Below are 21716 nucleotides of genomic sequence, written 5' to 3' on the forward strand. Positions count from 1 at the left end.
CTCAGAGAAGATGCATACGCAGCCACTCTAATGACATCATTAAACTTTAAATTGGTTGATTCATTTCACAGCTACATCACCGGAATGAAAACGTCACTTTCTCATAATATTGTTTTAACAATCATCATTGCCCTGCGACTCACTGTTATACCGAACACTAAAACTTAAATTACAAAGGTCTTCTCTTAATTAGCCAGTACACTGATCATTTCATTTTAATTTTAGGCCGTGAGTTAAAAGAGGCATCTCTGCAATGCTTTCAGTTTATTTCAATAAACTGTATTGCAACGATCATCCAGGAGGCACATAAATCTCTGGTTTGAGTCCATTTGCTATAATATATACATAAATGAAATGTTAATAGAACACTTAGGGCAAAATAAATTAATTCTACTTTAATTCTTGATAATTCTTAAATGCTTGGTTTCCAAAGCCCTGACTCGAGAGTATTACAGCATTTATATCACGCCTAGCAAAAAAGCAGAACTGAAAGAATCAATCCAGGGATGGCAGATCCATTCAAACCACCAGGAACTGGCCAAGGGATGGACAGACTCAGATCACAGGCACATAGCGATGAGATGACCCTAAGCTCATGCTCCCATCAGGTCACCCATGCCACGTACATCATTCCAGGAGCACCTGATCCAAATAATTTCATCTTTTCGGGCATAATTCCTGAAATGGCACAGAATACTCTGCATGAGGTCATCCCACGGCCTCGCACAGCAGCTGTAACCTCATCCAGACTTTACTAGAAATGCCTCACCCAGCATATCCTAAAAATAAATGACAATCCTTTCCACAGGTGGGTGATAACTGTCATCTCACAAACAACCCGTCTAACTCAGATCTTCTTCCCTCCTCATCATTTCCAGATGACAAGTCTCCAGGTTATAGCAAAATTGCTTTAAAAGCATTATTTTGCACTTTATGCTATCCGGTTTCCTCTCAGTTCTATTACCCTAATCAATACTGTCATCTAATTCTCCCCATATCACATCTAGTTCTTCTTAGTATTGCCAATTCCACTCAACTCTGTGCTGACTGCAGGGCTGGTGAGCACAGACCCCAACACCACTGCTGCCCCCACAGCGCACCCATAGCCCATTCCTTCCCTATAGCATTAATCCCTGGCTGCTCTACTTCAACAAACGACTTTCTATTGGACAGCGTGTCAGATGCTATACCTAGATCTAGACAGCTCACATCCATCCATTATCACTGTCTAAGAGATCTTTTATGAAAACGGATATTAAATTAGATTGCAGTACAATAATAACAACATTGTCGTGTCGCTCTCCTGTGTGGCCACGGCAACTCTTTCAGTCTCTAACTCCAGCTGTGCAGCTCCCATTCCACCTTTTTAAAAGGAAAGTAACACCCAAGATAGCTCTGGGTACAGGGCAACATCTTCTACAGGCATGGATTCATTAAATTTGATGGAATGACGCACAAACTCATGGGACAACCCCCCACAATCCACAGCTGGGATCACCTGAGCCACCCAACAGGGCCATGTTAAGCACACAGCGTCCCTCTCCTGCCTTGGGTGATGTAATTTCCATTTGCATTGGGCAGCCCACCATCGCTTTCATGGGCACCTTCAGCCTCATGAAGGACCCAGTGAGGACCCATCCTTAACCCCAGTAAGGAGGCTCAGAGTCACGCTCAGCACCCTCTGTGCATCTCAAAGCAGACAGCCCAGTGTCCAGCCCATCTGCTGCACATCTCTGGAGAAAAAGGTAACACAGGCACAACGAGAAAGGGATCAGCTACAAACTGGGCAAATAGCTAGAAATATGTGCAACAAAATCTGGAAAGCTCTTGACTTGAGGTTGCCGGAGGTCAAAAACAAGTGCTATTTAATATGTCTGCTCTGGGACTACTTCTTACTAAAGCATTAATTTATCACATAAAATCCACTAGTAAGTAACATTTGCAGGGGTCATGCAATGGAATATTTCTGACCTGAGCCATTACCATACCTATTTGATGTTTCTGTAACAGTATGGTGAGGCTCTGAAGGTACAGGGGGAAAGAAAAGGAGAAGTCAGTAGAGCAGTGAATAGCTGCAGAGAAAAAGGAAAATAGTCAATAAAAACATTAACTGGGGCCACATGGTGTTGGTGTTGGAAGACACCTCAGCTTTAGATCCCCACACCTACCTGTAAACCATTTCTAGGAGATGGAGCTGCAAAGGAAGCACCGTATGGTGAAAATTCAGTCTGTGACACCCCGTAAAGCCTTCAAAGCAGATTCATACACTTCAAGTTCAGATGAGTTAAGGGAGGCTTAGAGGTCAATCTGGAGGGCACAGACAGGATTTGTATGCAGTGCTGCAAATCACCAGAGGATTCAGCAAGGCTGAAGACACTGACCTGCTGCTGCATGGGGATGGTGGGATCCCAGCTGCATGTGCCATGCTGAGAAACTCAGATGTGCTGGGAGATGCCAGATCTGCAGTGCTATCCCAGCAGCCTCACAGATGCTATTTGTTTGGATTTTCTTCCTTATGAAGAGAGAAAGAAACCAGGATGCTGCCAGGGAAAGGACTGCTGGCCTGGGTTCCTCCTGCAGCCTGGAGCAGTCCCTGAAGCACAACATAGCATCAAAAAACGGCACACGGAGGCACAGCCAAGCTGAGTATGGGGATGAGTGTTTTTTCCAATCACTTTCTTCACTCCTAAATGTTTCTGCTGAATTCACAGCACCTGAAATGTAGATCTCCATGAGTATTGACACTACTTGCTCTTGTTGAGAGAGCTGGAATCAAAGGGCATAGATCTGCACTTGAAACGCTGGGAGCAGCTCGCTGTATCTGAGCGGTTATGAAGCAGCCAGGGCAGAGAGCACAACAGAAATACTGGGAATACAAATAGCTGAAGGGCAGACCACGTGCTGGAATAGAGCAATATTACCAAGCCATCCTGCTGAGTTAAAGGTCTAAGAAATACATCTCTATAGGTAGGACATATTGTCAATGAAAACTGTAAGGAAAGCAAGCACGGATGCTGCCGCCGGTAGGGCAGGGAGGTCACTCTAACTTGGTCATGGACACGTGAGGAAATGCCACAGTAACATGCATGCTTCCCTCTTCATCAGCCAAATTCATACCGACTTGAAGGTGATTTGCAGACCGGGCCACTACCTGCCTTTTGGAACATGCAGCAATATCCCCACGGTTAACAGAAAGTTTCTGGGCCTTAATAAATTTGGTCTAAATCATCACGACAGGACAGAGAAACTCAGCAGCTCCTGGAACATTCCTTAGTGGAGGAGCACAAACTGCTTTCTTTAGCTTCCCCTCTTTTCCATCACTTGAAATTGTGTGATTTCTTATCACTCCTTTTCCCTTTGTTATTTCCCTCATAACTACCTTCCCCGTGCTCTGAGCCAGGGAAGGTTTTTAGCACACAAAGCTGTTTCTCAGCTGTGGCATCCTGAGTTTTTTAGCCATTTGAGAAAACTCAGTAAAGACCTCATCATTGTCATAGAATCATCTCAGAGTCCTTAGAATTGGAAGGGACCTTTACAGGCCACATAGTCCAACTCCCTGCAGTGAACAGGGACAAGCACAGCTAGAGCCCAGGGCCTGGTCCAGCCTTGAAAGTCCCCAGGGATGGGGCATCCACCACATTGCTGGGCAACCTGTCCCAATGCCTCACCAGAATGGAAGAAAAAGCAAGGGGGGATTTAGCAATCCAGGCAGAGTGTTGTGCATACTGCTCACTTAACTACCCCAGACACAACCATCCTGCTTTAATCTCCATATCCTAATGGCTGCAAAGCACCCCAGTGCTTTGGTGTAGGACCAGACAATCAGTGGAGCAATGAAGCGTATGGGCAAAGCATTTCTTGTCAACCTTCTTAAGAAATCACCTCGTGGCCAGAACCACATATTTTATTAACGAGGTTGTATAAATCTGTTTCTTAATGTTCACAATTAATTCACTGCAGTTTCCAATCCGATCTCTGCTCACAGCCCACACCTTGATCTTGTGTCAGTCCAGTTTTAATGGAGCAGAGCCACAGCCAGCCAGGGGGACTGATGTACATTGATCAGAGACCAGCCAATTTAACAGAAGGGAAGAAAGGAGCTCAAGGAGCTGCGTGGCTGAGAGGACCAGGCTGGGAGCACCTGGAGCTAACAACCTCATTAGGAAGCCCAGGCCATTCCCAGTGCTCACTGAAACGCTTTGTGCCTTTTCAGAACTCCACACCAGGGAAAACACCTGGAAACACAAACAGGTGCTCTTTTGCCACCTAATTTAAAAATACTTCTCCAGGAGTCTTTTACAGGCTCATAAGAATACACCTTTGTCCAGCTAAACAATAACACATGGTAATAAAAGAGCCGTGCTGCTAACCTACAGAACACAGCACCCAGCAAACACCTTCTATCCGAGTCATTTTTCAGCTGCAATTTGCCCATTCCTTTGGGCTGGGGAGAAGCTGCTCTGCCTGTTTCCTTTTCAGCATCCCACCCACATTATACAAACCTCTGCTGCAGATATGGATCTGGGACTTGAAAAATCTGGCATAGGTAATATTGCAGCTGGGTTCAGACCCACACCTGAAAGCCTTTCTCCAAAAGAAAAAAGCAGATGAAGCCCCTACAGCTCTGAAATGGGCACACTGTAACTGTTAACGTTCCAAACCTCAGCAATGATCACAACTCAGCAAAAATCAGTGTCATGTAAATAAAAAGCTATACACACCAGAAAGCATTAAATCCCAAACTACGTTTGTACCTCCCCATTTAACTCAGTAACACCACACAGAGGGCTGCCAGTCATCACCCGCACTGTGATGATTTGTTGAGCAGGTTCCCCTTCACCAGCAAGTGCTGGGACCTGATGCTCTGCACGTGGGAATGACCTACCTGTCACCTACCTTTGCTCACTGCACCTGATGAGCAACAGCATTTAGCACAAAGCGTGACCACCAGGTCTGCATCCAGGCAGCTCTGGAGGAAGCACGGAGTTGAGGGGAGGCAGCTCCCATCTCTGAGAACCCCATTAAAGCATCCAACTGCTCTTCTGCCCTGTGCCCCTTGCAGGGGCTGTGAAGACAGAAGTAACTGGTCCAAGCACCCACTGGTGCAGCCATGCCACAGCCATTTAGCAGACACTGGCAAGGGTCGCTCAGGCACGGCTTGTCAGTCAACACCCTGCTTTGCACTCTGGGCTCCCTACAAATCACATTAGGACTGCAAATTACTGTCAAAATAAATGAAAACTCAGAGCAGGCTTGGAGAGAGAGGGAAAAGATCTTAATGGGAGAAAAATTAAGTAATGGTCACTTAATTCTTTAACTTCCATGTTCCCAGCTTTAATTGGGATCTGGGGAAATCAGATGTTATAAGCTCAGCTGCTTATAGCTCCAAAAAGATGAAAATCTTCAAAAATTATATAAATAATAAATCCCTGGGCTGCCAACACTTTATTGAGTTCCTCCCCATAGATCTCAGTATATGCCAATATTGCAGGCATAAAATTTACTTTAAAACACACTTTCCAGAAAGTGAGGTTAATTCATTTAGCAATCTAATACATTAGGGAAGAGTGATTATTTATTAAAAATGGCATTCCCTGCTCTCTGTAAAGCCTGTATGAACACGGACAGATCCATAAAGCAACGCCGAAACAAAGGAGGAGTGGGAGTTGGTTGTGGCACGGAGCTGCCCTATAGCCAAGCTGGGATGCATCCATTCCTCCTCATTTCAAAACTACATTTTCAGAATGAACCCGTTCCATCTTAAGATCAAATCCTCAATTTTTCATTCCTTTGCTGTTTTGTCTCACTCCCACCAGAGCTGTGCCCATCACATCACCACCAGCACAACATGCCAGGTTTTGGCACAACACAGCTGTCTGCACTGCTGGGCTTGCTGTCAGCTCGTGTTGCCAAGGGCAGTACCTGCAGCTGCCAGATGTCCCAGAAACACAGGGACAAACACAGCTGACATTGACTTCTGCCCACACACAGGTGGTGAGCAGAGCCAGCGCAGAGCAGCCGGTCACCTCCATCCTCCCCTCAGATTCACAGACATGGGCTGCTGACCAAGCAGGCTGAGGTAAAGGCTATAGGAGACTCATGTGAAGGCCGTGCAACTCATGTTGCTTGTGCTCTAGCGTGACCATCTCTCAGCTTTTGCTATTGGTGACATTTTTCAGGCCCCAGCCCCAAGGCGGTTCCATTTCTCAGAATCTTAGCTCACTCTTCAAATAAATACGCAATTTAAAGCTCTTGCAGAGGAAGACAAGACGGTTCAGAGCACTAACCCAGGGTACCCAGAGGCTGAACCCCACATTTCCTGAGACAAAATTAAATTACATTCTAAAACCTTGAGGCTTAAGTTAATCCTATGCTTTGTTAAGGCTGAAGACATGATTTTGAAAAGCACCAACACTGGCAATATTTCTTCCATTTATTTTATTTTAAGACTTGAACTTGGAAAAATAAGAAAGAAAAATGCAATTTTCATTCAAAATTATGCCTTGCCATATATTCCATTCTCTGTTTGAACTCCTCCAGAAATGTGTTGCGATGTGATAAAACTGATGCATTTCATTTCTTTTTCAATCTTGTATTAAATCTACCAGAGAAATACTGACCTTATTTATGTCAGCGGAGGGCTCAGCCTCCGACGGCAGGTATTTATCAAGATGATTTTCAAGATGCCATTCCTCCTCGCACAGCCACACACACGGCCTCACACTGACACTTCTCACGAAGCAGCGGCTGGGTTATCGGTCCGAAGTAACACCCCAATGCTGACAGACTGCCTATGGGTGGAAATGATGTTGGCTGACTGACTTACTGACTTTGGACCCAACAGATGCTCGTAGTGAGCCCAAATGAAATCGCTGTTACCGCAGCAATATGTGCAATGTGCTTTAATCAAATTGCTGCGAGAAGCAGGAGGGAACTTGTACCATTGTGCTTCAGATGAGGAGAGCCCTTCCTTCTTGCTACTCAGATGAGGGTAACCAAATGACCTCTGAGCCTCCAAAACTGTCCCTCTGCAGAACATAAACTCCACTTACAGGCATACAGCAGCCTGCTGGAGACAGGAATCTCCACAGCTAGGTACCTCTGCAGACGTCCCCATCTTCCACTCCAAGTATTGCGCTCTTCTCTGAGGATGACACTGGGATGAAGGCCCACCTACAAGCAGGCTTCCCCCAAACAGTATCAGAGCAGCCCACTGCACACACAGCCCAGAGCAGACGATGACAACAACAACAACAAACTTCCTATTACTTCATGTTTCTCAGAACACACTGAACTCACTGGCATTTTGTTGGAATCTTGTATTGTCTCTACATGAGGCGTTCTTCAATCCACACTCAAAAAAAAAAAGTAGAGGAGAAGAGAACTGAAGGTGAGTTACTGCCTATAGCATGAGGTGTGCCTTCATATTTTCCTTTAAAAACCCGAATTTCACCTTTTCCTTCCTTTTCAAAGACTGCATTTAGCAAACATCCCACTGCAGGAGGCTGGCACTGCCTCAGCCAAGGGAAGGATTGCAGGGAAGCATGAAGCATTCATCAGCAGCCCATAGGACAAGGCCTGCGCCACAGCTAACGAGCGCCGGCAATCAAAGCAAGGTTAACGCTCTCTTGAAGAGCCAGATTTCTTAGTTTCAACAATGCACTTTAATCGTCTATAGGTGGTAGTTTTTAAGATGAGACTCCTCAGTCGTGGTTTCCAGCAATTGGTGCATTTTCTAACGAGCTTTCCTAAGTGCTTGCGTTAGGCACGCCTCGCAGAGGAAATCTCTGGCTGCTGTTAAACCAACTGCAGGCCTGAAGTTCCTGGGTTCCTCCTCCTGGGTGGATGGAATGAGCTTCTCACTTTTTTAAAAAACCTGAATTTAATTAAATATTAAGTAAAGTGCTACAGCAATCCGTTCTGTGCTTTCGAAGGAGACAGTCGGAGATGCACAATTATTTTGTTCACGGAGACAAGGAAGAGTCAATTTTTAATGTGCCATGAAGGATTTATAAGGAATATATCTTGCAGGAGAAATAAATACGAGCAGACATCTATCTCTCTGGGTTGATTCTGTGTCCAACTCCTTTAATTATGCAGACAGAAGAGAAAGCATAGAGAAAAGCTGAAAGTATTGCAAGGCTATGTGCAAACACTTTCCAGCAGGACAAGCAGTACATGCTTCCAAGCAGCCTGGAGATGCACAGGTTGTCACAGAAAGCAGGAAAGCACTGAAGGAGTTAAAGCAGACAGTGACACAGCTGACATGAGCCAAACACTGTTTATATGTTTGTTGAACAGTAGAATTACATAAGGATCAGGACTAGGAAAGGAAGAGTAAGATCTTGAAACTTGAGTAAATTCCTACCCAACCCAGAACCACTAACAGAACTGATGTTAATTAGCACCTTTTAAGTCTTTCTATATATTGAAGAGTTTTTATTACAAAACAGAAAGAATGACAACTGTGTGCTTATATGGGGAACTGTAGGGAATTAATGCAAATCTGTAATTTGCTCAAGGGGCTCCAAATACATCACAAGCTTCAAGGGCACAATTCAAAAGATTTACGGGTGGTTGCAGAGCCTCACGGGGGAGTTAAGCTGTAGGTCCACAGTCTCTTGTACTGGTAATTTACACAATAAACTCTGATATTAAAGTGTAATTCCACAAGTAGTAAGAAAACATGTTAACTTTCAAGTTTTTAATGATTTTTCCCTCCCTTTGAACACAGAAATAAACACATGAAAACACCTATTTCCAGCACATTTCCCAGTGCTTTGGCCAGGTCAGGCCAAAGTGTGCAGATGGGAAATCTTTCAGGAAATCAGCTCCTGACCAGAAACAAGCTTTGTCCATTGAAATTCCACCCCACAGCCCTTCTCTGCTCTGGGCAGAGAAGATGCAGCTTTTCTACAGAGCTGTCTCAGCACAGCACCTTGCCAGCAGAGACACCCTGTGCTAATAAACATACCGCAATTAAAAAGATGCAGCTGCAAGCAGCACAGTGAATGATATGTGGTATCCAAAGGGATGCATGGCAGCACGCAGCAGCAGCGACTGAGCACCATGCCTTGGAGGAGGCATCGTTGGCAGATGCTTCAGCCCAACAGTGCTGAGGGTTGCAAGGAAAGCAGAGTTTTTTGAGAGGAAAAACTGGGTTTGAAAGACATAAACTAACAATGGCAGACAGGAACAGAGCTTGCTGTGGCTCTCCAGCTTGATTGCCTTTGTGCAAGCCCTGACCTGGGCTCTGTGCAGTGCTGGTCCACGCTGCCCTCCTGCCATAGCCTGCTACCCACCGGGTCACAGCTCAAGCACAGAGAGTTTTCCTTCTCCAGCCCTCCTTTAAACCACAGATTGCCTCAATCAGCAGCAAGCAGGGAAAGGGAGGGCTGCTGGAACTTGCAGCTGATGCTAATCTATGGTGCTGTGATGCACTACAGCTCTTTCCTCCTCTCTCTCGCGCAGTGCTCGGGCTGCTCTCTTGGAGCCCTTTCCCTCTCCATGGGCCTTTTCCCAGCCCACTTCAGGCCTGTGCTGCTATGCCATGAAACCCATGTGCCTGCAGGAACTCTGCCCCCAGGTTCCTGTTTAAGACTCTCACGATCAAAAAGCTGCTTTCCAGGTGACCACGTGCTGGTATACACTTGTGTGCTCCTCGAGGACTGGGCAGAATGTGCTCCATATGGAAAACTGCTCTGCAAAGTCAGGAGCATCTCCCAGCTGTGGGAAGGACACAGTTGTCAAGGCATTTCCTGTGGACGTGCAGTTTTACAAAGTGGATCTTACATCTCTAATTGGAACAGAGAAAAAGGAGAGACAGGTATGATAGACAGCTCAGGGACAACAAATGAACAATAATGGCACAATTTCTACAGCTACTATGTTTTTCTTAGCCTTTTTAAATTGCTTTTCTAAAATTATTATTATTATTATTATGAGAACAATTAGCCCAGCTGTTTTGATTACAGGGGCACAGGGTTTAATGCCTTGCCATTTGCAGGGCACTGCAGAGAAGCAGATTCCCACTCCAATAGAGAAGGATGGATCAATGGGGCCAGGCTCTGCTCTCTTTGCTCATGCAAGTCTGCTATTTGAAACTGGAAATGCTACCTGAAGGAGCCCAAAAGCAGAGAACCTCAGCACATAACAATGATAGCTGTGATACAGCCCTTATCTAGGTCACGTTGGGAGGAAGGCATGAACCACTCCACACGCTATGAAAAAATAGCACTTTTTTGACACATTGCAATAACTTCTGAAGAAAATAATGGCATCCCCCATCCACACCTCTCAGCCTGTGAGGCTCTGATTTCAGATCCACTGTCAGAAGGAAATCCGATTTCTTCAAAGTAATGATGCTTTCTTGTACCATCTGTGTCACATACATCTGAAATGTAGGTTTTAAAACCACAACCAAAAATAACCAAGCAAAACACAGAAACTATTTACCAGACTTCAGAATATGGATTAGCTGTGCTTTATTTCTACTCCTTCCTTTCAATGACCCAAAGTGATAAATAAAAAAATACATCCATTGAGCTCAGTGAGAGGACTGGAAGCATTTCCCTGAGGAAGGGCTGCAGGGAGCCCCATGAGATGCAGGCCTTGGAAGGATGGGTCACCAGAAGGGACTGGACATGATAATGCACCAACAGCAACCTACTAAACTGGGGAACCCCATTACCCTCTTAGTGAGTTCTTGCATTTCCATTTTTTTGCCAAGTAGCTTAATTGCACTTCAAGGGAGCATCTTAGAAGTACAGAAATCAAATCTGATCTCATCAGCTTACAGCCACACCAAATGAAAGCCATTTCAGGTAACTCTAAACACACGCTCTGCATTTCAACTGACACGTAACCCTACCCAGCTCTACTTCAAGCCTGAATGAGCTACTTCAAATACAAAACATTAACCCCCCAGGCACGTGCTTCACAATGCAGCAATCGGTACAAAAACTGCAGTCCCTGCAATTACAAATACGCATGATTATTAAACAAATAAATCACACACAGACCAGTTCAGACGATGTCATCTCAGACACGTCCAATAATTGCAAAGCTCTTTCCTGCAGAGAACTCTACGGTTTTCTGGAGTGAATGGTAGAAAAGCGGCCAAACACAAATTGTAAAACACCACTGAAAGCTTGCTTTATTACAGCTCTTCTGATTACTACCTTTCCATAACTAATAAATAGTGCAGCAAAGACAGGAAATCCTGCTTTTTCAGCAGTTTTGCCATATCTTATCTTTCCCCCAAGAGACTTACCACACTGATGTCACCATGCCCCTGCCAAAGCCACTGATGTATTATTAATGCTAAGAGGAGACTTGGTCCTGGGCCGGGCTGAAGTACGCCTCTGAGTCTGCAGCAGCTTTGCTTTCCCTCATCTCAATAACGCTGAGGTTTGTAGTGGGTCAGACACGAATCCTGACACTTGCTGCAATGTTTCTGCACCAAAGCTGCAGTCTGAGATCCTCTCTGCTCCTCCTGATGTTTCAGCCGTGCGCTTCCACTGAGTTTTAAGAGCAACGCAACACTACCGTGATTTATTGCCTAAGAGTTCACCGATGGTTAAACTTTTATAAGCCATAATATGGCAGGTCTCAAGCTCCAGTGAAATTATCAGCTACAAAAGTAATGACTAAGCTTGCAAATAATTTAGACAAGGAAATCAATCAATTCTGACCCACGCAGTAATGCTCAGACCTTAGCTGGCAGCACCAAGACTACACGTTCATTGCCACTCCAAATCACCCCATCACTGGAGACCCACCAGCCAACAGCAGTTCATTAATTTTACTGGCATTTGCTAGATACTTTAAGTTTCAGACTCCACTGAAGGAGAACATTCTTGGATTTCTCAAAAACAATACAGGCTTTGTTTTTTAATGATACCTTGCACTGTATTTTGTATCCTCCTTGGATGCATTTATGTTAAGCAGCGGTCAGCACTGCAAGCCATTCAGTAACACTCACACAGACAATGCTGCTGGCACTGGGGACATGGGGCACTGAGCTCCTGAGAGGCTTGAAGGCCTCAGCCAAGAGAAGGCATCTCTCGTGCTATGCCTCGTGTATGCTAAAAAGGCTTCTGCCCCCAGACATCCATGGTTAGCAAGTGAGAGAATGACGCAACCAGGTCTAGTACCACATCCAGAGGTTGGTGGCTCTGCCTGTAGCAGGGGGGTTGGAACTTGATGATCCTTGGGGTCCCTTCCAACCCAAGCCATTCAATGGTTCTGTGATTCTACCCAGACTGAAATTCATTCCCTGTATCTAGCAGGGTTCGTATAACGCAAAACTCAACAAACATCCAAGTTTTTAGGCTAGAAATGCAATACCCAAGCGTTCCTATTACTGATTTATGGGGAAATGAAACGCTCCGGTGCTGTGCTGGGCTTCTTTGTACAGCATCACTGCTGGACTCAGCTTGCAAAGCAGCCTGTATGCTAAGCACTGCTGATAAGGAGATCTATTTTCACATCTTAGGAGAATATCAATATCTGTCCTTCATGAAAAAAAGAAAAAATGAATGATAACTCATTGCCCGATGCCTGCATGATGAATTTGCAATAGAAAGAGCCGTTGGAGGAGAAGAATTGGCCTCAAGTGAGCCATTAATATCAGCACGTTGCAGCTATGTCAGATGGTACAATATTTAAATGAATAGAATATTACTTTTTGTACTTAACCAAAATGATTATGTACACACACACACCAAGAACAGCACTGCACAGACCACGCTGCAGTTCTGCACTTGGGGACAGCTTGTCACAACTCAGAAATCACTGCTGCAGCCCTTAAAAGCACAGACTTGCAGGGCACGACCACCATATTTCCCAGCAGTCGTTGGCTGGGTGTGCAAATACAAACTGAAGAAGGCACCAGTAACACGCTGCTTTCACCTAAAATTCAGCTTATGATTTCAAAGCCCCTTTTAGAAGTTGTGAAAATGGAGAATTGTAATAATCTGAGAATGTTACAGCAGAACAACCCTTCATTTGGATGAGATGCTTGCTATTAACATACTTATCTGTTAGACTATGAACACATAGGTCCCTTTGAAAATTCTGAATGGTGGCCCAAGCTGGAAGGAGCTGGGTCATCTGTTGCTTCCTGGCACCTGCTGGAGCAAGCAGGTACAAAAGGGCTGCAAGGAGCTCAGGCCAATGAGCAGACACAGCCACCAGGGCTGGCATCAGCCAGAGACCACAGGCATCATGCCTCCAGGTGCTGGCAGGTCCATTGCAACACAAGAATGCAATAAATTAAAAATTAAATTCTTAACAGCAATTTTTACTTCTCGAGAACCAACGTAATGACAAAATCATAACCACGAACCAACAATACACAGAGCTAAAGACTGATAATACATCTTCATCTTTAATTTCTCTTAATTTAAACTATATTAATCTAAAAGAGTTGATGCTTGGAATTTGGCCCAGATCAGCATTTCAAGCCAAGAAAACCTCAGGTTGTGACAATGAGGGGCTTTTCAGATGCACAAAGCCTCACAGAGCTGTGGAACAATCACAGGCAGTCCAAAAACACGATTTGGGGGCTTCAGAAAGGATGGAGAAGCTTGTTTTATTGGGTAATGTTTGAAAGCCTGCAGGGCTAAATAAATGCTGCTGCTTTCATTGACAAATGGTTCACATTGCCTTCTGAGCTGAGTTTATGCCAACAGTTCAGGTACCACAGGGTTAGGCTTTCAAAACGCGGGGAAAAAGAAAAAGGTTTTCCAGTGATTCCTTAAAGATCTATAAAAACATAGGCCAAGATCCATCCATGAATCAAGTTCCTGAGCACTTGGATTCTGTGAAAATTCATTTAACAAAACCTGGGCATAAAACAGCCCCAGGAGCCACTGCTATCACACAATAAGTACCGATTAGCCTTTCATCCCCGGCAGGGATTTACAGGATCAAGAATAAAATGGGTTCCTGAGGATGCTTTGCTGAACCCTAACCCGAAACCTCACCTTAGCCCTAACAATTCCACACTGATTTACAGCTAACATAAAACTCAGTCTTCAGGGACACAGGATTTAATCTTAACAGAAGGCTTTCCATAGCCAGCCAATAAACTGGTTTCCAAGCATGGAGCAGCAATAACAGCATCATCCTTAACGCAGGCAGCTCAGAGCTGAGCAGAAACCACTTACCCATGTGGATATCATTGTAGATCCCTGAAACTTTACCCAAACACATCCATCTTCAGTCATTTGATTTCTTAACCAGAATCCCAGCCCCACCTGTGCTGCAGAGCTGCCTGGCAGCTGCAGGCAATTGCTTCATTTGCAGCCATTCCCCAGTTAACCCTCACAGCCCTTGAAAAACTCTACCCAACTACGTGGGGACATTTCTAAAAGAAATGTGTAAGAGCACACAGAGCATTCCTCCAACAAATGTTTCCTGTGCCTTTGTGGCATTTTTATAGCCTGCATCTCAACTGCCTTTCCAGTGCCCCCTTCCATATGTAAGTGCCAGAGAAGAATATAAGTTGAACAGATGCTCATAGTATTTCAATGAATAATTTGAACATTCATTTAAAACTCTTTCAAAAAGCCACTAACATGCAGAGCAATATCAGCAAATGTGTGAGAGATTTAATGTGTAAAGGCAACGAAAATTATTTTTTTAACCAGCAGTACATAAGAAACTGAGTTTCTACAGAGTCTAGAATAGAATTTCTTATTACAGACATAGTGAAGATTCTATGTCATCCTTGGATTCTGATATCAAAGCTAATTCGTGTAAATGTCATTAGTTTTGGTGCCCCCACTAAACTAATTGGAGTTCAAATTTAGCAATCAAACCTTTTAATCAGCTGCTGAAAGGTAAGCATGTAATCAAGCAGTGTAACTCCACTCATGGAGACTCAGCATCTGCAGGTCTGAGCCCTGCAGCCCCCAGGGCAGCTTACAGGGGAGCCTTCCTGACATCCCTGAAGGTGATGCACCTGGGATCTCCTTCCAGAAATCTGCTTCTACCCCTTCATTTCATTTAAGTCATCTCCTTCTCGTTCCTCAGATCAGATCAAAGCCAAGACAGAGATCCAGGATATGTACGTGCTGCCTCTCCAAGGGATGCAATGTTTGTTCTCTCCTTATCGCCATTCCCCAGCCAAGTACAAAACCTTCATTAACTGCCTTCATCCCAACACAAAGGGGAAGAATTCCTATCAAGTGCTGGGTCCCAGGATTTCATTAGAACCAAAGGGATGGTTTTGTTGGTGGAGAGGGTCTTGAACAAAGATGCTTGGCCACAGCACAGCCATTGCACTGCATCCCTGCTCCACGCCAAGTCTGTTTCTTCACCAAGGTGAACCGACAGGCAGCGACCCTGAGGAGTTATGAGAGACCAGAATTAAGAAAATAATGATGACTATTGGTTACTGTCAATTAATGCCAGACACAGTTGTAATGATATCAGAGATAGTACGTGGTCGCCAATAAAAATTGTAAGTATTGATTTGTATGTACTTGCCCAGCAATAAATGTCATTTGGACCTCATATTCAAGGATACCTTATTAACTAGCAAGTCTATGCAGCAGTAAAACATGAAACTGCACTGAAGCAGAAATGCAATCTCCACGGATTTTCTCCATCCCCACAAAATTCTAGCTCAACATTGATTTTTTCATGTTGAACAAATATATCGTGAGGCTGAAATGAGACAGGTGAATTCATTTGGAATCTCTTCCTGCTGAAGAAATATCCTAGAAACAAGGTGAGAGAGCCTCCCATCACACAGCCAGCACCTCTCTTTCCCCTCCCTTCCCTACAGCCATCCCCCATCCGTCCCATTCTCTGTGATGGGAACAGCCTTTGGGGGAGATATATAAAGGGGAAATGTCACTTTTGGTGGCATTTTGACACAATTCTGCTGCCAGCACTGAGAAAGTTTCCCATTATGTAAATTCTCTGCTACTGCAAAGGTGGTGTGATGGGACTCCAACACGTTCAGCTTACTGCTCTGCAGCCACTCTGGCTTTGCTCTGCCCAACTATCAGTGGTTGCTGAGGGATGAAGATTAAAGAGATGGGGCCAGCAGTCATGCACTGCTCCCGGTGCAGCAGCTCCGGAGGCTGCACATCACCCATCAGCAACCTCAGGCCAATTTTATCAGAGAGATGCATACCTTTTTCATTGTTTTTTTGTGCTCCAATGAGTAAATTCATTGGAAAAACAAAAGAAAACAAAGCAAAACACATCCAACAAAGCAATCCCAGGAGGCAGCATGTTTCTGACCACAGGAGAGAACTGAAGAGCAGAACGCAAGCAGCAAGAAAACAAATGAGGACAACATACAGAGCAACCCTCACACCACTGAAGGGTCTTCCCAGCGTACCAGAAATTGGCCAGGCTTCAAACAATGTTTACCTAATTCTGCAGTTTCAATTACTGCAAATTCCAGACAAGGAGAAGCCCTCATTGCTATCTGCACACAAACATCACTCAGTTTGCAGATACACAGCAGCACAACAAACCCAGCTGGGTGAGCAGCGCTGCCAGGATGCTGCTGTGGGTCTCCCAGCCCTGCCCAGGTCAGGGATGGCCATCCCAGCAGCACATCCCCAGCAGCACGCCTGGCAGGACAGCTGAAACAAGCTGAAGAAGATGAGCTGAGGAGTGTATTTCTCATTCACTCCCAGTGACATTTCAAGAGTTTTTAGAGATCAATCAGCACCTCCAAAAGCATTTGGAGAAGCAGGAAGCTATACTGGCTGCAAATCCTACAGCAACTATTATTCTTGCTATTTCACTTGTTTTGAGAATTATTTGAAGTTTTGGAACAAAGAACTTCTGTGCAATATTTCTACAGAATAAAGTTTAGCAATATATATGAAATGTATTTCATAATGATTTGGTCAAGCATTTCTAAGGACATGGCTCATAGTAACCTGATATGAGAGAATATTTAACGCTACGTAACACCATCCAGTGGGATGCAGAAATATTGGAAGATACATAAAGTATCTAGAAACTCATGAAAGACACGTTTAAGGGCAGTGTTTTGGAAGCTCCCTCCAGTATGATGTACAACACACAAGGCCATGATGTTCTGCTGAGAACACAAGAACAAAAGTTTTTATGCTTTGATGGGAGACAGCTGCTTAGATCTGAGTGCCAGAACCATAACTCTGCCCCTGGCTCCCTGCTGACACACAGCCCGCGTATCTCGGGCACTGCAATCTCATCGTGATGGAGAAACTGTGACAGCAATGACCTCCCTGGTGCCCATCCCATTGGTGGGAACCAGGCTGGCACCAGCAGTGCAGGGACATCATGGTGCAGCCCATCAGGACGTGTTTTGTACCCTGATCCATTCAGCCTTACGGTAGTTAAGGAAGCCTCCTGAGCTGCAGGCACACAAGTTAAACACACACACACTGCCTCCCAAAACTCCTGGAGGGGCAGAGATGGGCAGCACTGTCAGAGGGTGACACTGGGAATCTTTCTCTCACCTTTCTTTTATCAAAGTGGGCTTGCTGATTTATTTTAGCGCCCAAGCTGGAGAACTTCAACTTCTGACAGAAGTGCTGATAACCACAGTGCTGAAAACGCTCCCTGGAAATAAAAGACACACATCTGTGTTATCTCTCCGGTGTGACTGCAGCAGTGGCAGCTGTGCTGGGACATGACACACAGGGAAGGGCAGCAGCAGCCTGGATCCCAGCCATGTCACTCGCCTGTCCCCACTGCAGCAGCACACAACGCACGGTGCTGGGCAGTGCGACGGCTCCCATCCTGTGCTGCAGCCCTCGTTACACCCTGCACACCCACAGCTTTCCCCTTCCATCACGTCACACCTGCACACACTGGAATTGCAGCAAATCAAATGCTTCTGCAACCCGAACCATGCCTAAATCCTCATGGGCAGAAAAGGAACGGTGCTGATAAATGGTTATCTTGATTTGCACACAGTGCTCTGCTGAGGCTTTTAATCAGGGGCCATAATTGCTCTTCTTTGTTTGGGAAACTCATGGGGATCGAGTATCAGGAAAGCTCAGAGAGGAAAACGTGCAGAGAAAATGACAAAAACAAGGAAGAAGTCATGCAACCTGCAAACCACCAGCCCTGCAAAATGGAGCAGCCAACAGGCACTGACATGGCACTGCATGGACCTGGCACAGACCCAGCATGGATCCAGCATGATCCCAGCATGCCCCAAGAGCTCGGCCACATTCCACGTTCCATGAAGACAAACCTCCCAAATCTGCTGCACACAGTGCAGGTACAGCTGGTGCATGGCTGGGACACAGCCCAGGTGCTGCAGGAGGGAGTGGAGATGGAGCACTGCCAGCTCACAGCCTGTCACCTCTGGTTAGCAGATGAGAAGGAAAATATGAGCCTCGGTAATGTTATTCTCCATCTAGGCTTAGAGATGAGTCTGGGAGCACAGAGGGGTTCCAAAGGAGAACATTTGCCAGGACCAGTGAGCAGCCCCTTCTAATTCTCCATTTACTGCCATTCTCCTCAGCACAGCCTACAGATAAAGCTTTCCTCAGCCCTCAGCTGATGATCAATAACGAAGCATAAAGCAACACAAGGTCCTACTTAATGATGCCTTAGGATGGAAAACAGGAAAGCTATGTTTGCTCTATTTTACATTGCATCCCTAGCCCTATGGCAGCTCCTTCAGCCACAGCCACACAAGTGGTTTTTAGAAATGGCATCAGAATTGAATGCAGACATTACCATAAAAATCAGAAAGATCCTGAGCTGCTATAAGCTTTCTTCAAACCAGTGAAATTTATGCTCCCATTTCCCAAGCTATCTTTTCCTCTTATCCAAATTCAAATGAGACGGAAATTCCAGGCAGAGAAAACCTCATGAATTTTCCTGGCAATGCCAAACCATTTAGAACTGGTGTCATGTTAATACTGTATGAATCTCTCATTTAAACTGTTTTGTAAATATATCTTTTAGATGATACAGAAGACTGTAGTCATTACAGAGTCTACAAATTCCTTAAGGAATTCATACATACATTTCATCAAGGTATGAATGTTAAAGCCACTGTCCTATCCTAATTTGCCTAATTACATAAAGAGAATTTTAGGGTGGTATAGCTTCAACTGCCCATGATAATTTCTGCCTATCCCTTCCTAAAAACGCTGCTAATTGTCCTTATGTGATGTTAATCAACTGCAGCATCCAAGCCCAGGCCTAATTTGTAGCAATCGTTTACTTTTCTCAGAGAGATGTTAACACTGCTAGATTGAGAATTTCAGTTGAAATTCAAATTTTCAATGTAAATTAAGCTACACAGCAGAGATGAGAAAGCTCAATAATTATTAAAAGCTCATTTTAGAAAAATTCAGTACCTGAGTTCAGCTATTTGAAATTCAGATTCACTGCCACCACACGCTCAGTAAAATGAGACGTGGGACAAACCTCACATGCTATATTTTAAACACTCTGGTTTAATTTTATATAATGAAAGGAAGTTTTCTCTGCTGGCCTAAGAGGACTGGGATCGGTCATCAACCAGAAGGGCAGAAATGGGATTCCATCCTTCCAATGCTGCATCCTAAAATAAACCAGCCTGCTTCTAACGGGGAAGAGAAGCTACATCCATCCTGCAGCTCCACTACCAGCATCGGGTAACTCACATCAGGGTCAAACAGATTCTCTTTGTTAGAAGTGGACCAAAACCTTAAAACTCTGCCCAAATGCCTCTAGCAAGTTCCTGCTTGCCTTCATACTTTCATCAGAGCTATTTCTGTTCCAAAATGTTATGCATGGTAATTTTTCACTGTGTGGGAAGCAGTTTATTTGATCAATTTGCCCTATTTCTCTCTTTGTGAAGTTAGCAAGAGGTTTATCATTTTCCTGAGTTTATTAGAAATTATCTGCCAGATATAATTGCTGTAAATAAAACCGGTGGAGCCCAAGCTTACATGGCTCAGAACAAATGCTTGCAATTACTGCACTTGTGGAGCTCAGGAGAGGAAGAACTGAGTGAAGGAAATTAGTTTGGGGTTTTGAAAGGTGCCTAAAGGCTGGCAGCACGCTGGGAGCAGGTCACCCAAATCCCAAAGGGCATTTTGACAAGTCCTTACTTCAAGCTCTTCTGGTTTAGAAAACCAAGCAGTGACAGTGATGTGCAATGGGACTGACTCAACTGGGCTGCACCTCTCTCCTGGTGACATTTTCATTTTAATTTACTATTTTCTGCAATAACTTGAGCTGTCTTTGGCATGCTGTCCATCCGGCACATTCTCTTGAAAGCAGAACGCCTTTCCCACCTGTTGGCATTTCTTTAAATAATGTCCAATTTGTGCTCACAACTTATGTGCAACCTGCAGACTATGGGGCAGCTTTCATCAGCTAAGCAGACAGGCTTCAAAGGGGACAGGCCCAAAAATACCTGCAAGAAATAAAGCCAGAAAGCTCACGTGCTGTGCTTTCAGTCATTCTGTGGATTGCTGCGAGATGTTAATTATTAACAAGTCATTTTAAACCGCAACCGCGTGAGTGTGCAAAACCAAGGCATAGTGTCTGCACAGCAATCAGTGGTGTTGAAAAATGCAGCTTTTCTGGTTAATAAACACATTTAAACAGGCTTCCCTCATAAACCCCTTCGCTCTTGCCCGCTGCGCATTCGTTTTGCAGTGCTGTTTTAATGGAAGAGATGGGAGCACCAACAGAACACACAGATGGCCACAGAGGAGTGCAGACACCCATGGGTGTCTCTCCAACACCACCTTATAGAACCCCACACAATGGACACACTTTAGACAGACCCACACAGCAATCACAACAACCAGAGAGCTTCCCACCTGCACTGCAACCAGAGGCAGTTGGAGGCTCACACCTCACGTGCTGCCACCAGAGCAGGGCCATGACTTGACACCCAGTAACATCACCTGCAAAGGAAATCCCAATTACTGGGGGAAACATTAACAGGAGATTCCTTGATTCTCTCTGCTTTCCTTTAGGACCACGAGAACAACCTTTGTGCATGGAGACGGGAGCTGTAATTACTAGCCTTTATTTTGAAAACGTGCCTCTGCATTTAACTCAATAGTAAAATTCACCAGTCATGGTCTGCAATCAAAAATATATATATATATATATATATATATATATATATATATATATCCCTTTATTTCTAATAAATATCTCTATAAGCTGAAAAGAACGTGGAAAATGTGTGTGTGCTTCATCACCTTCCTAAAGGAAAAGCCTCAGTACATATCCTCCAGCAAGACACACAGCTGAGGTCACATATCCTGTCACTAAGATCACAATAATCCTTTTTACATTAAAAAGTAATGAGCTCCATCTCATTTGCAGATTCTTAAAAGCCCAGAATCCTGTGGTCACTTTGTAATACCAATGCACATCTCATAAATAGTAAATGAAAACAGAGCTTTCTTACCTTCACACAGAGGCAGGACTGAAAGCTGTGTGGTCCCACAGGGAAATGTATTTCTTCCAGGAAGCTTTCATTTCAGGACTTCTGAAAAACCTGCTCGTATGAGCTTGTTTGCAGGAAGGGAGAGAATTAAACTGGACATTTCAAGTGCTTCACTACTCCTGTCTTGTTAATTCTCTCTAAAAATGCAATCCCTTCTTATAATGGGGGAGCGCCAGAGTTCCTGGTAAAACCCAAATCAGTCATTTTTATGGGGAACTCGCACAAATTCCTGTTTCACCAAAGAGCAAATTTGGGAAGCATCAACAGTTGAGCACAA

At 44.6% G+C, this 21716-nt stretch overlaps 1 long non-coding RNA gene across 1 annotated transcript; it reads right to left on the reverse strand.

Annotated features, from left to right (window-relative positions):
* Positions 1-14631: 14631 nt before the first annotated feature.
* Positions 14632-20963, reverse strand: LOC149916470 (uncharacterized). The gene is made up of 3 exons (XR_016469937.1): positions 20799-20963; positions 17478-17580; positions 14632-15351 (listed from the first exon to the last, which is right to left on the reverse strand). It is a non-coding gene; the product is annotated as an uncharacterized LOC149916470 (long non-coding RNA).
* Between the last annotated feature and the right edge of the window lie 753 nt (positions 20964-21716).

The sequence above is a fragment of the Phasianus colchicus genome, chromosome 11, assembly GCF_987193195.1.
Source record: "Phasianus colchicus chromosome 11, bPhaCol1.hap1.1, whole genome shotgun sequence".
NCBI lineage: Eukaryota > Metazoa > Chordata > Aves > Galliformes > Phasianidae > Phasianus > Phasianus colchicus.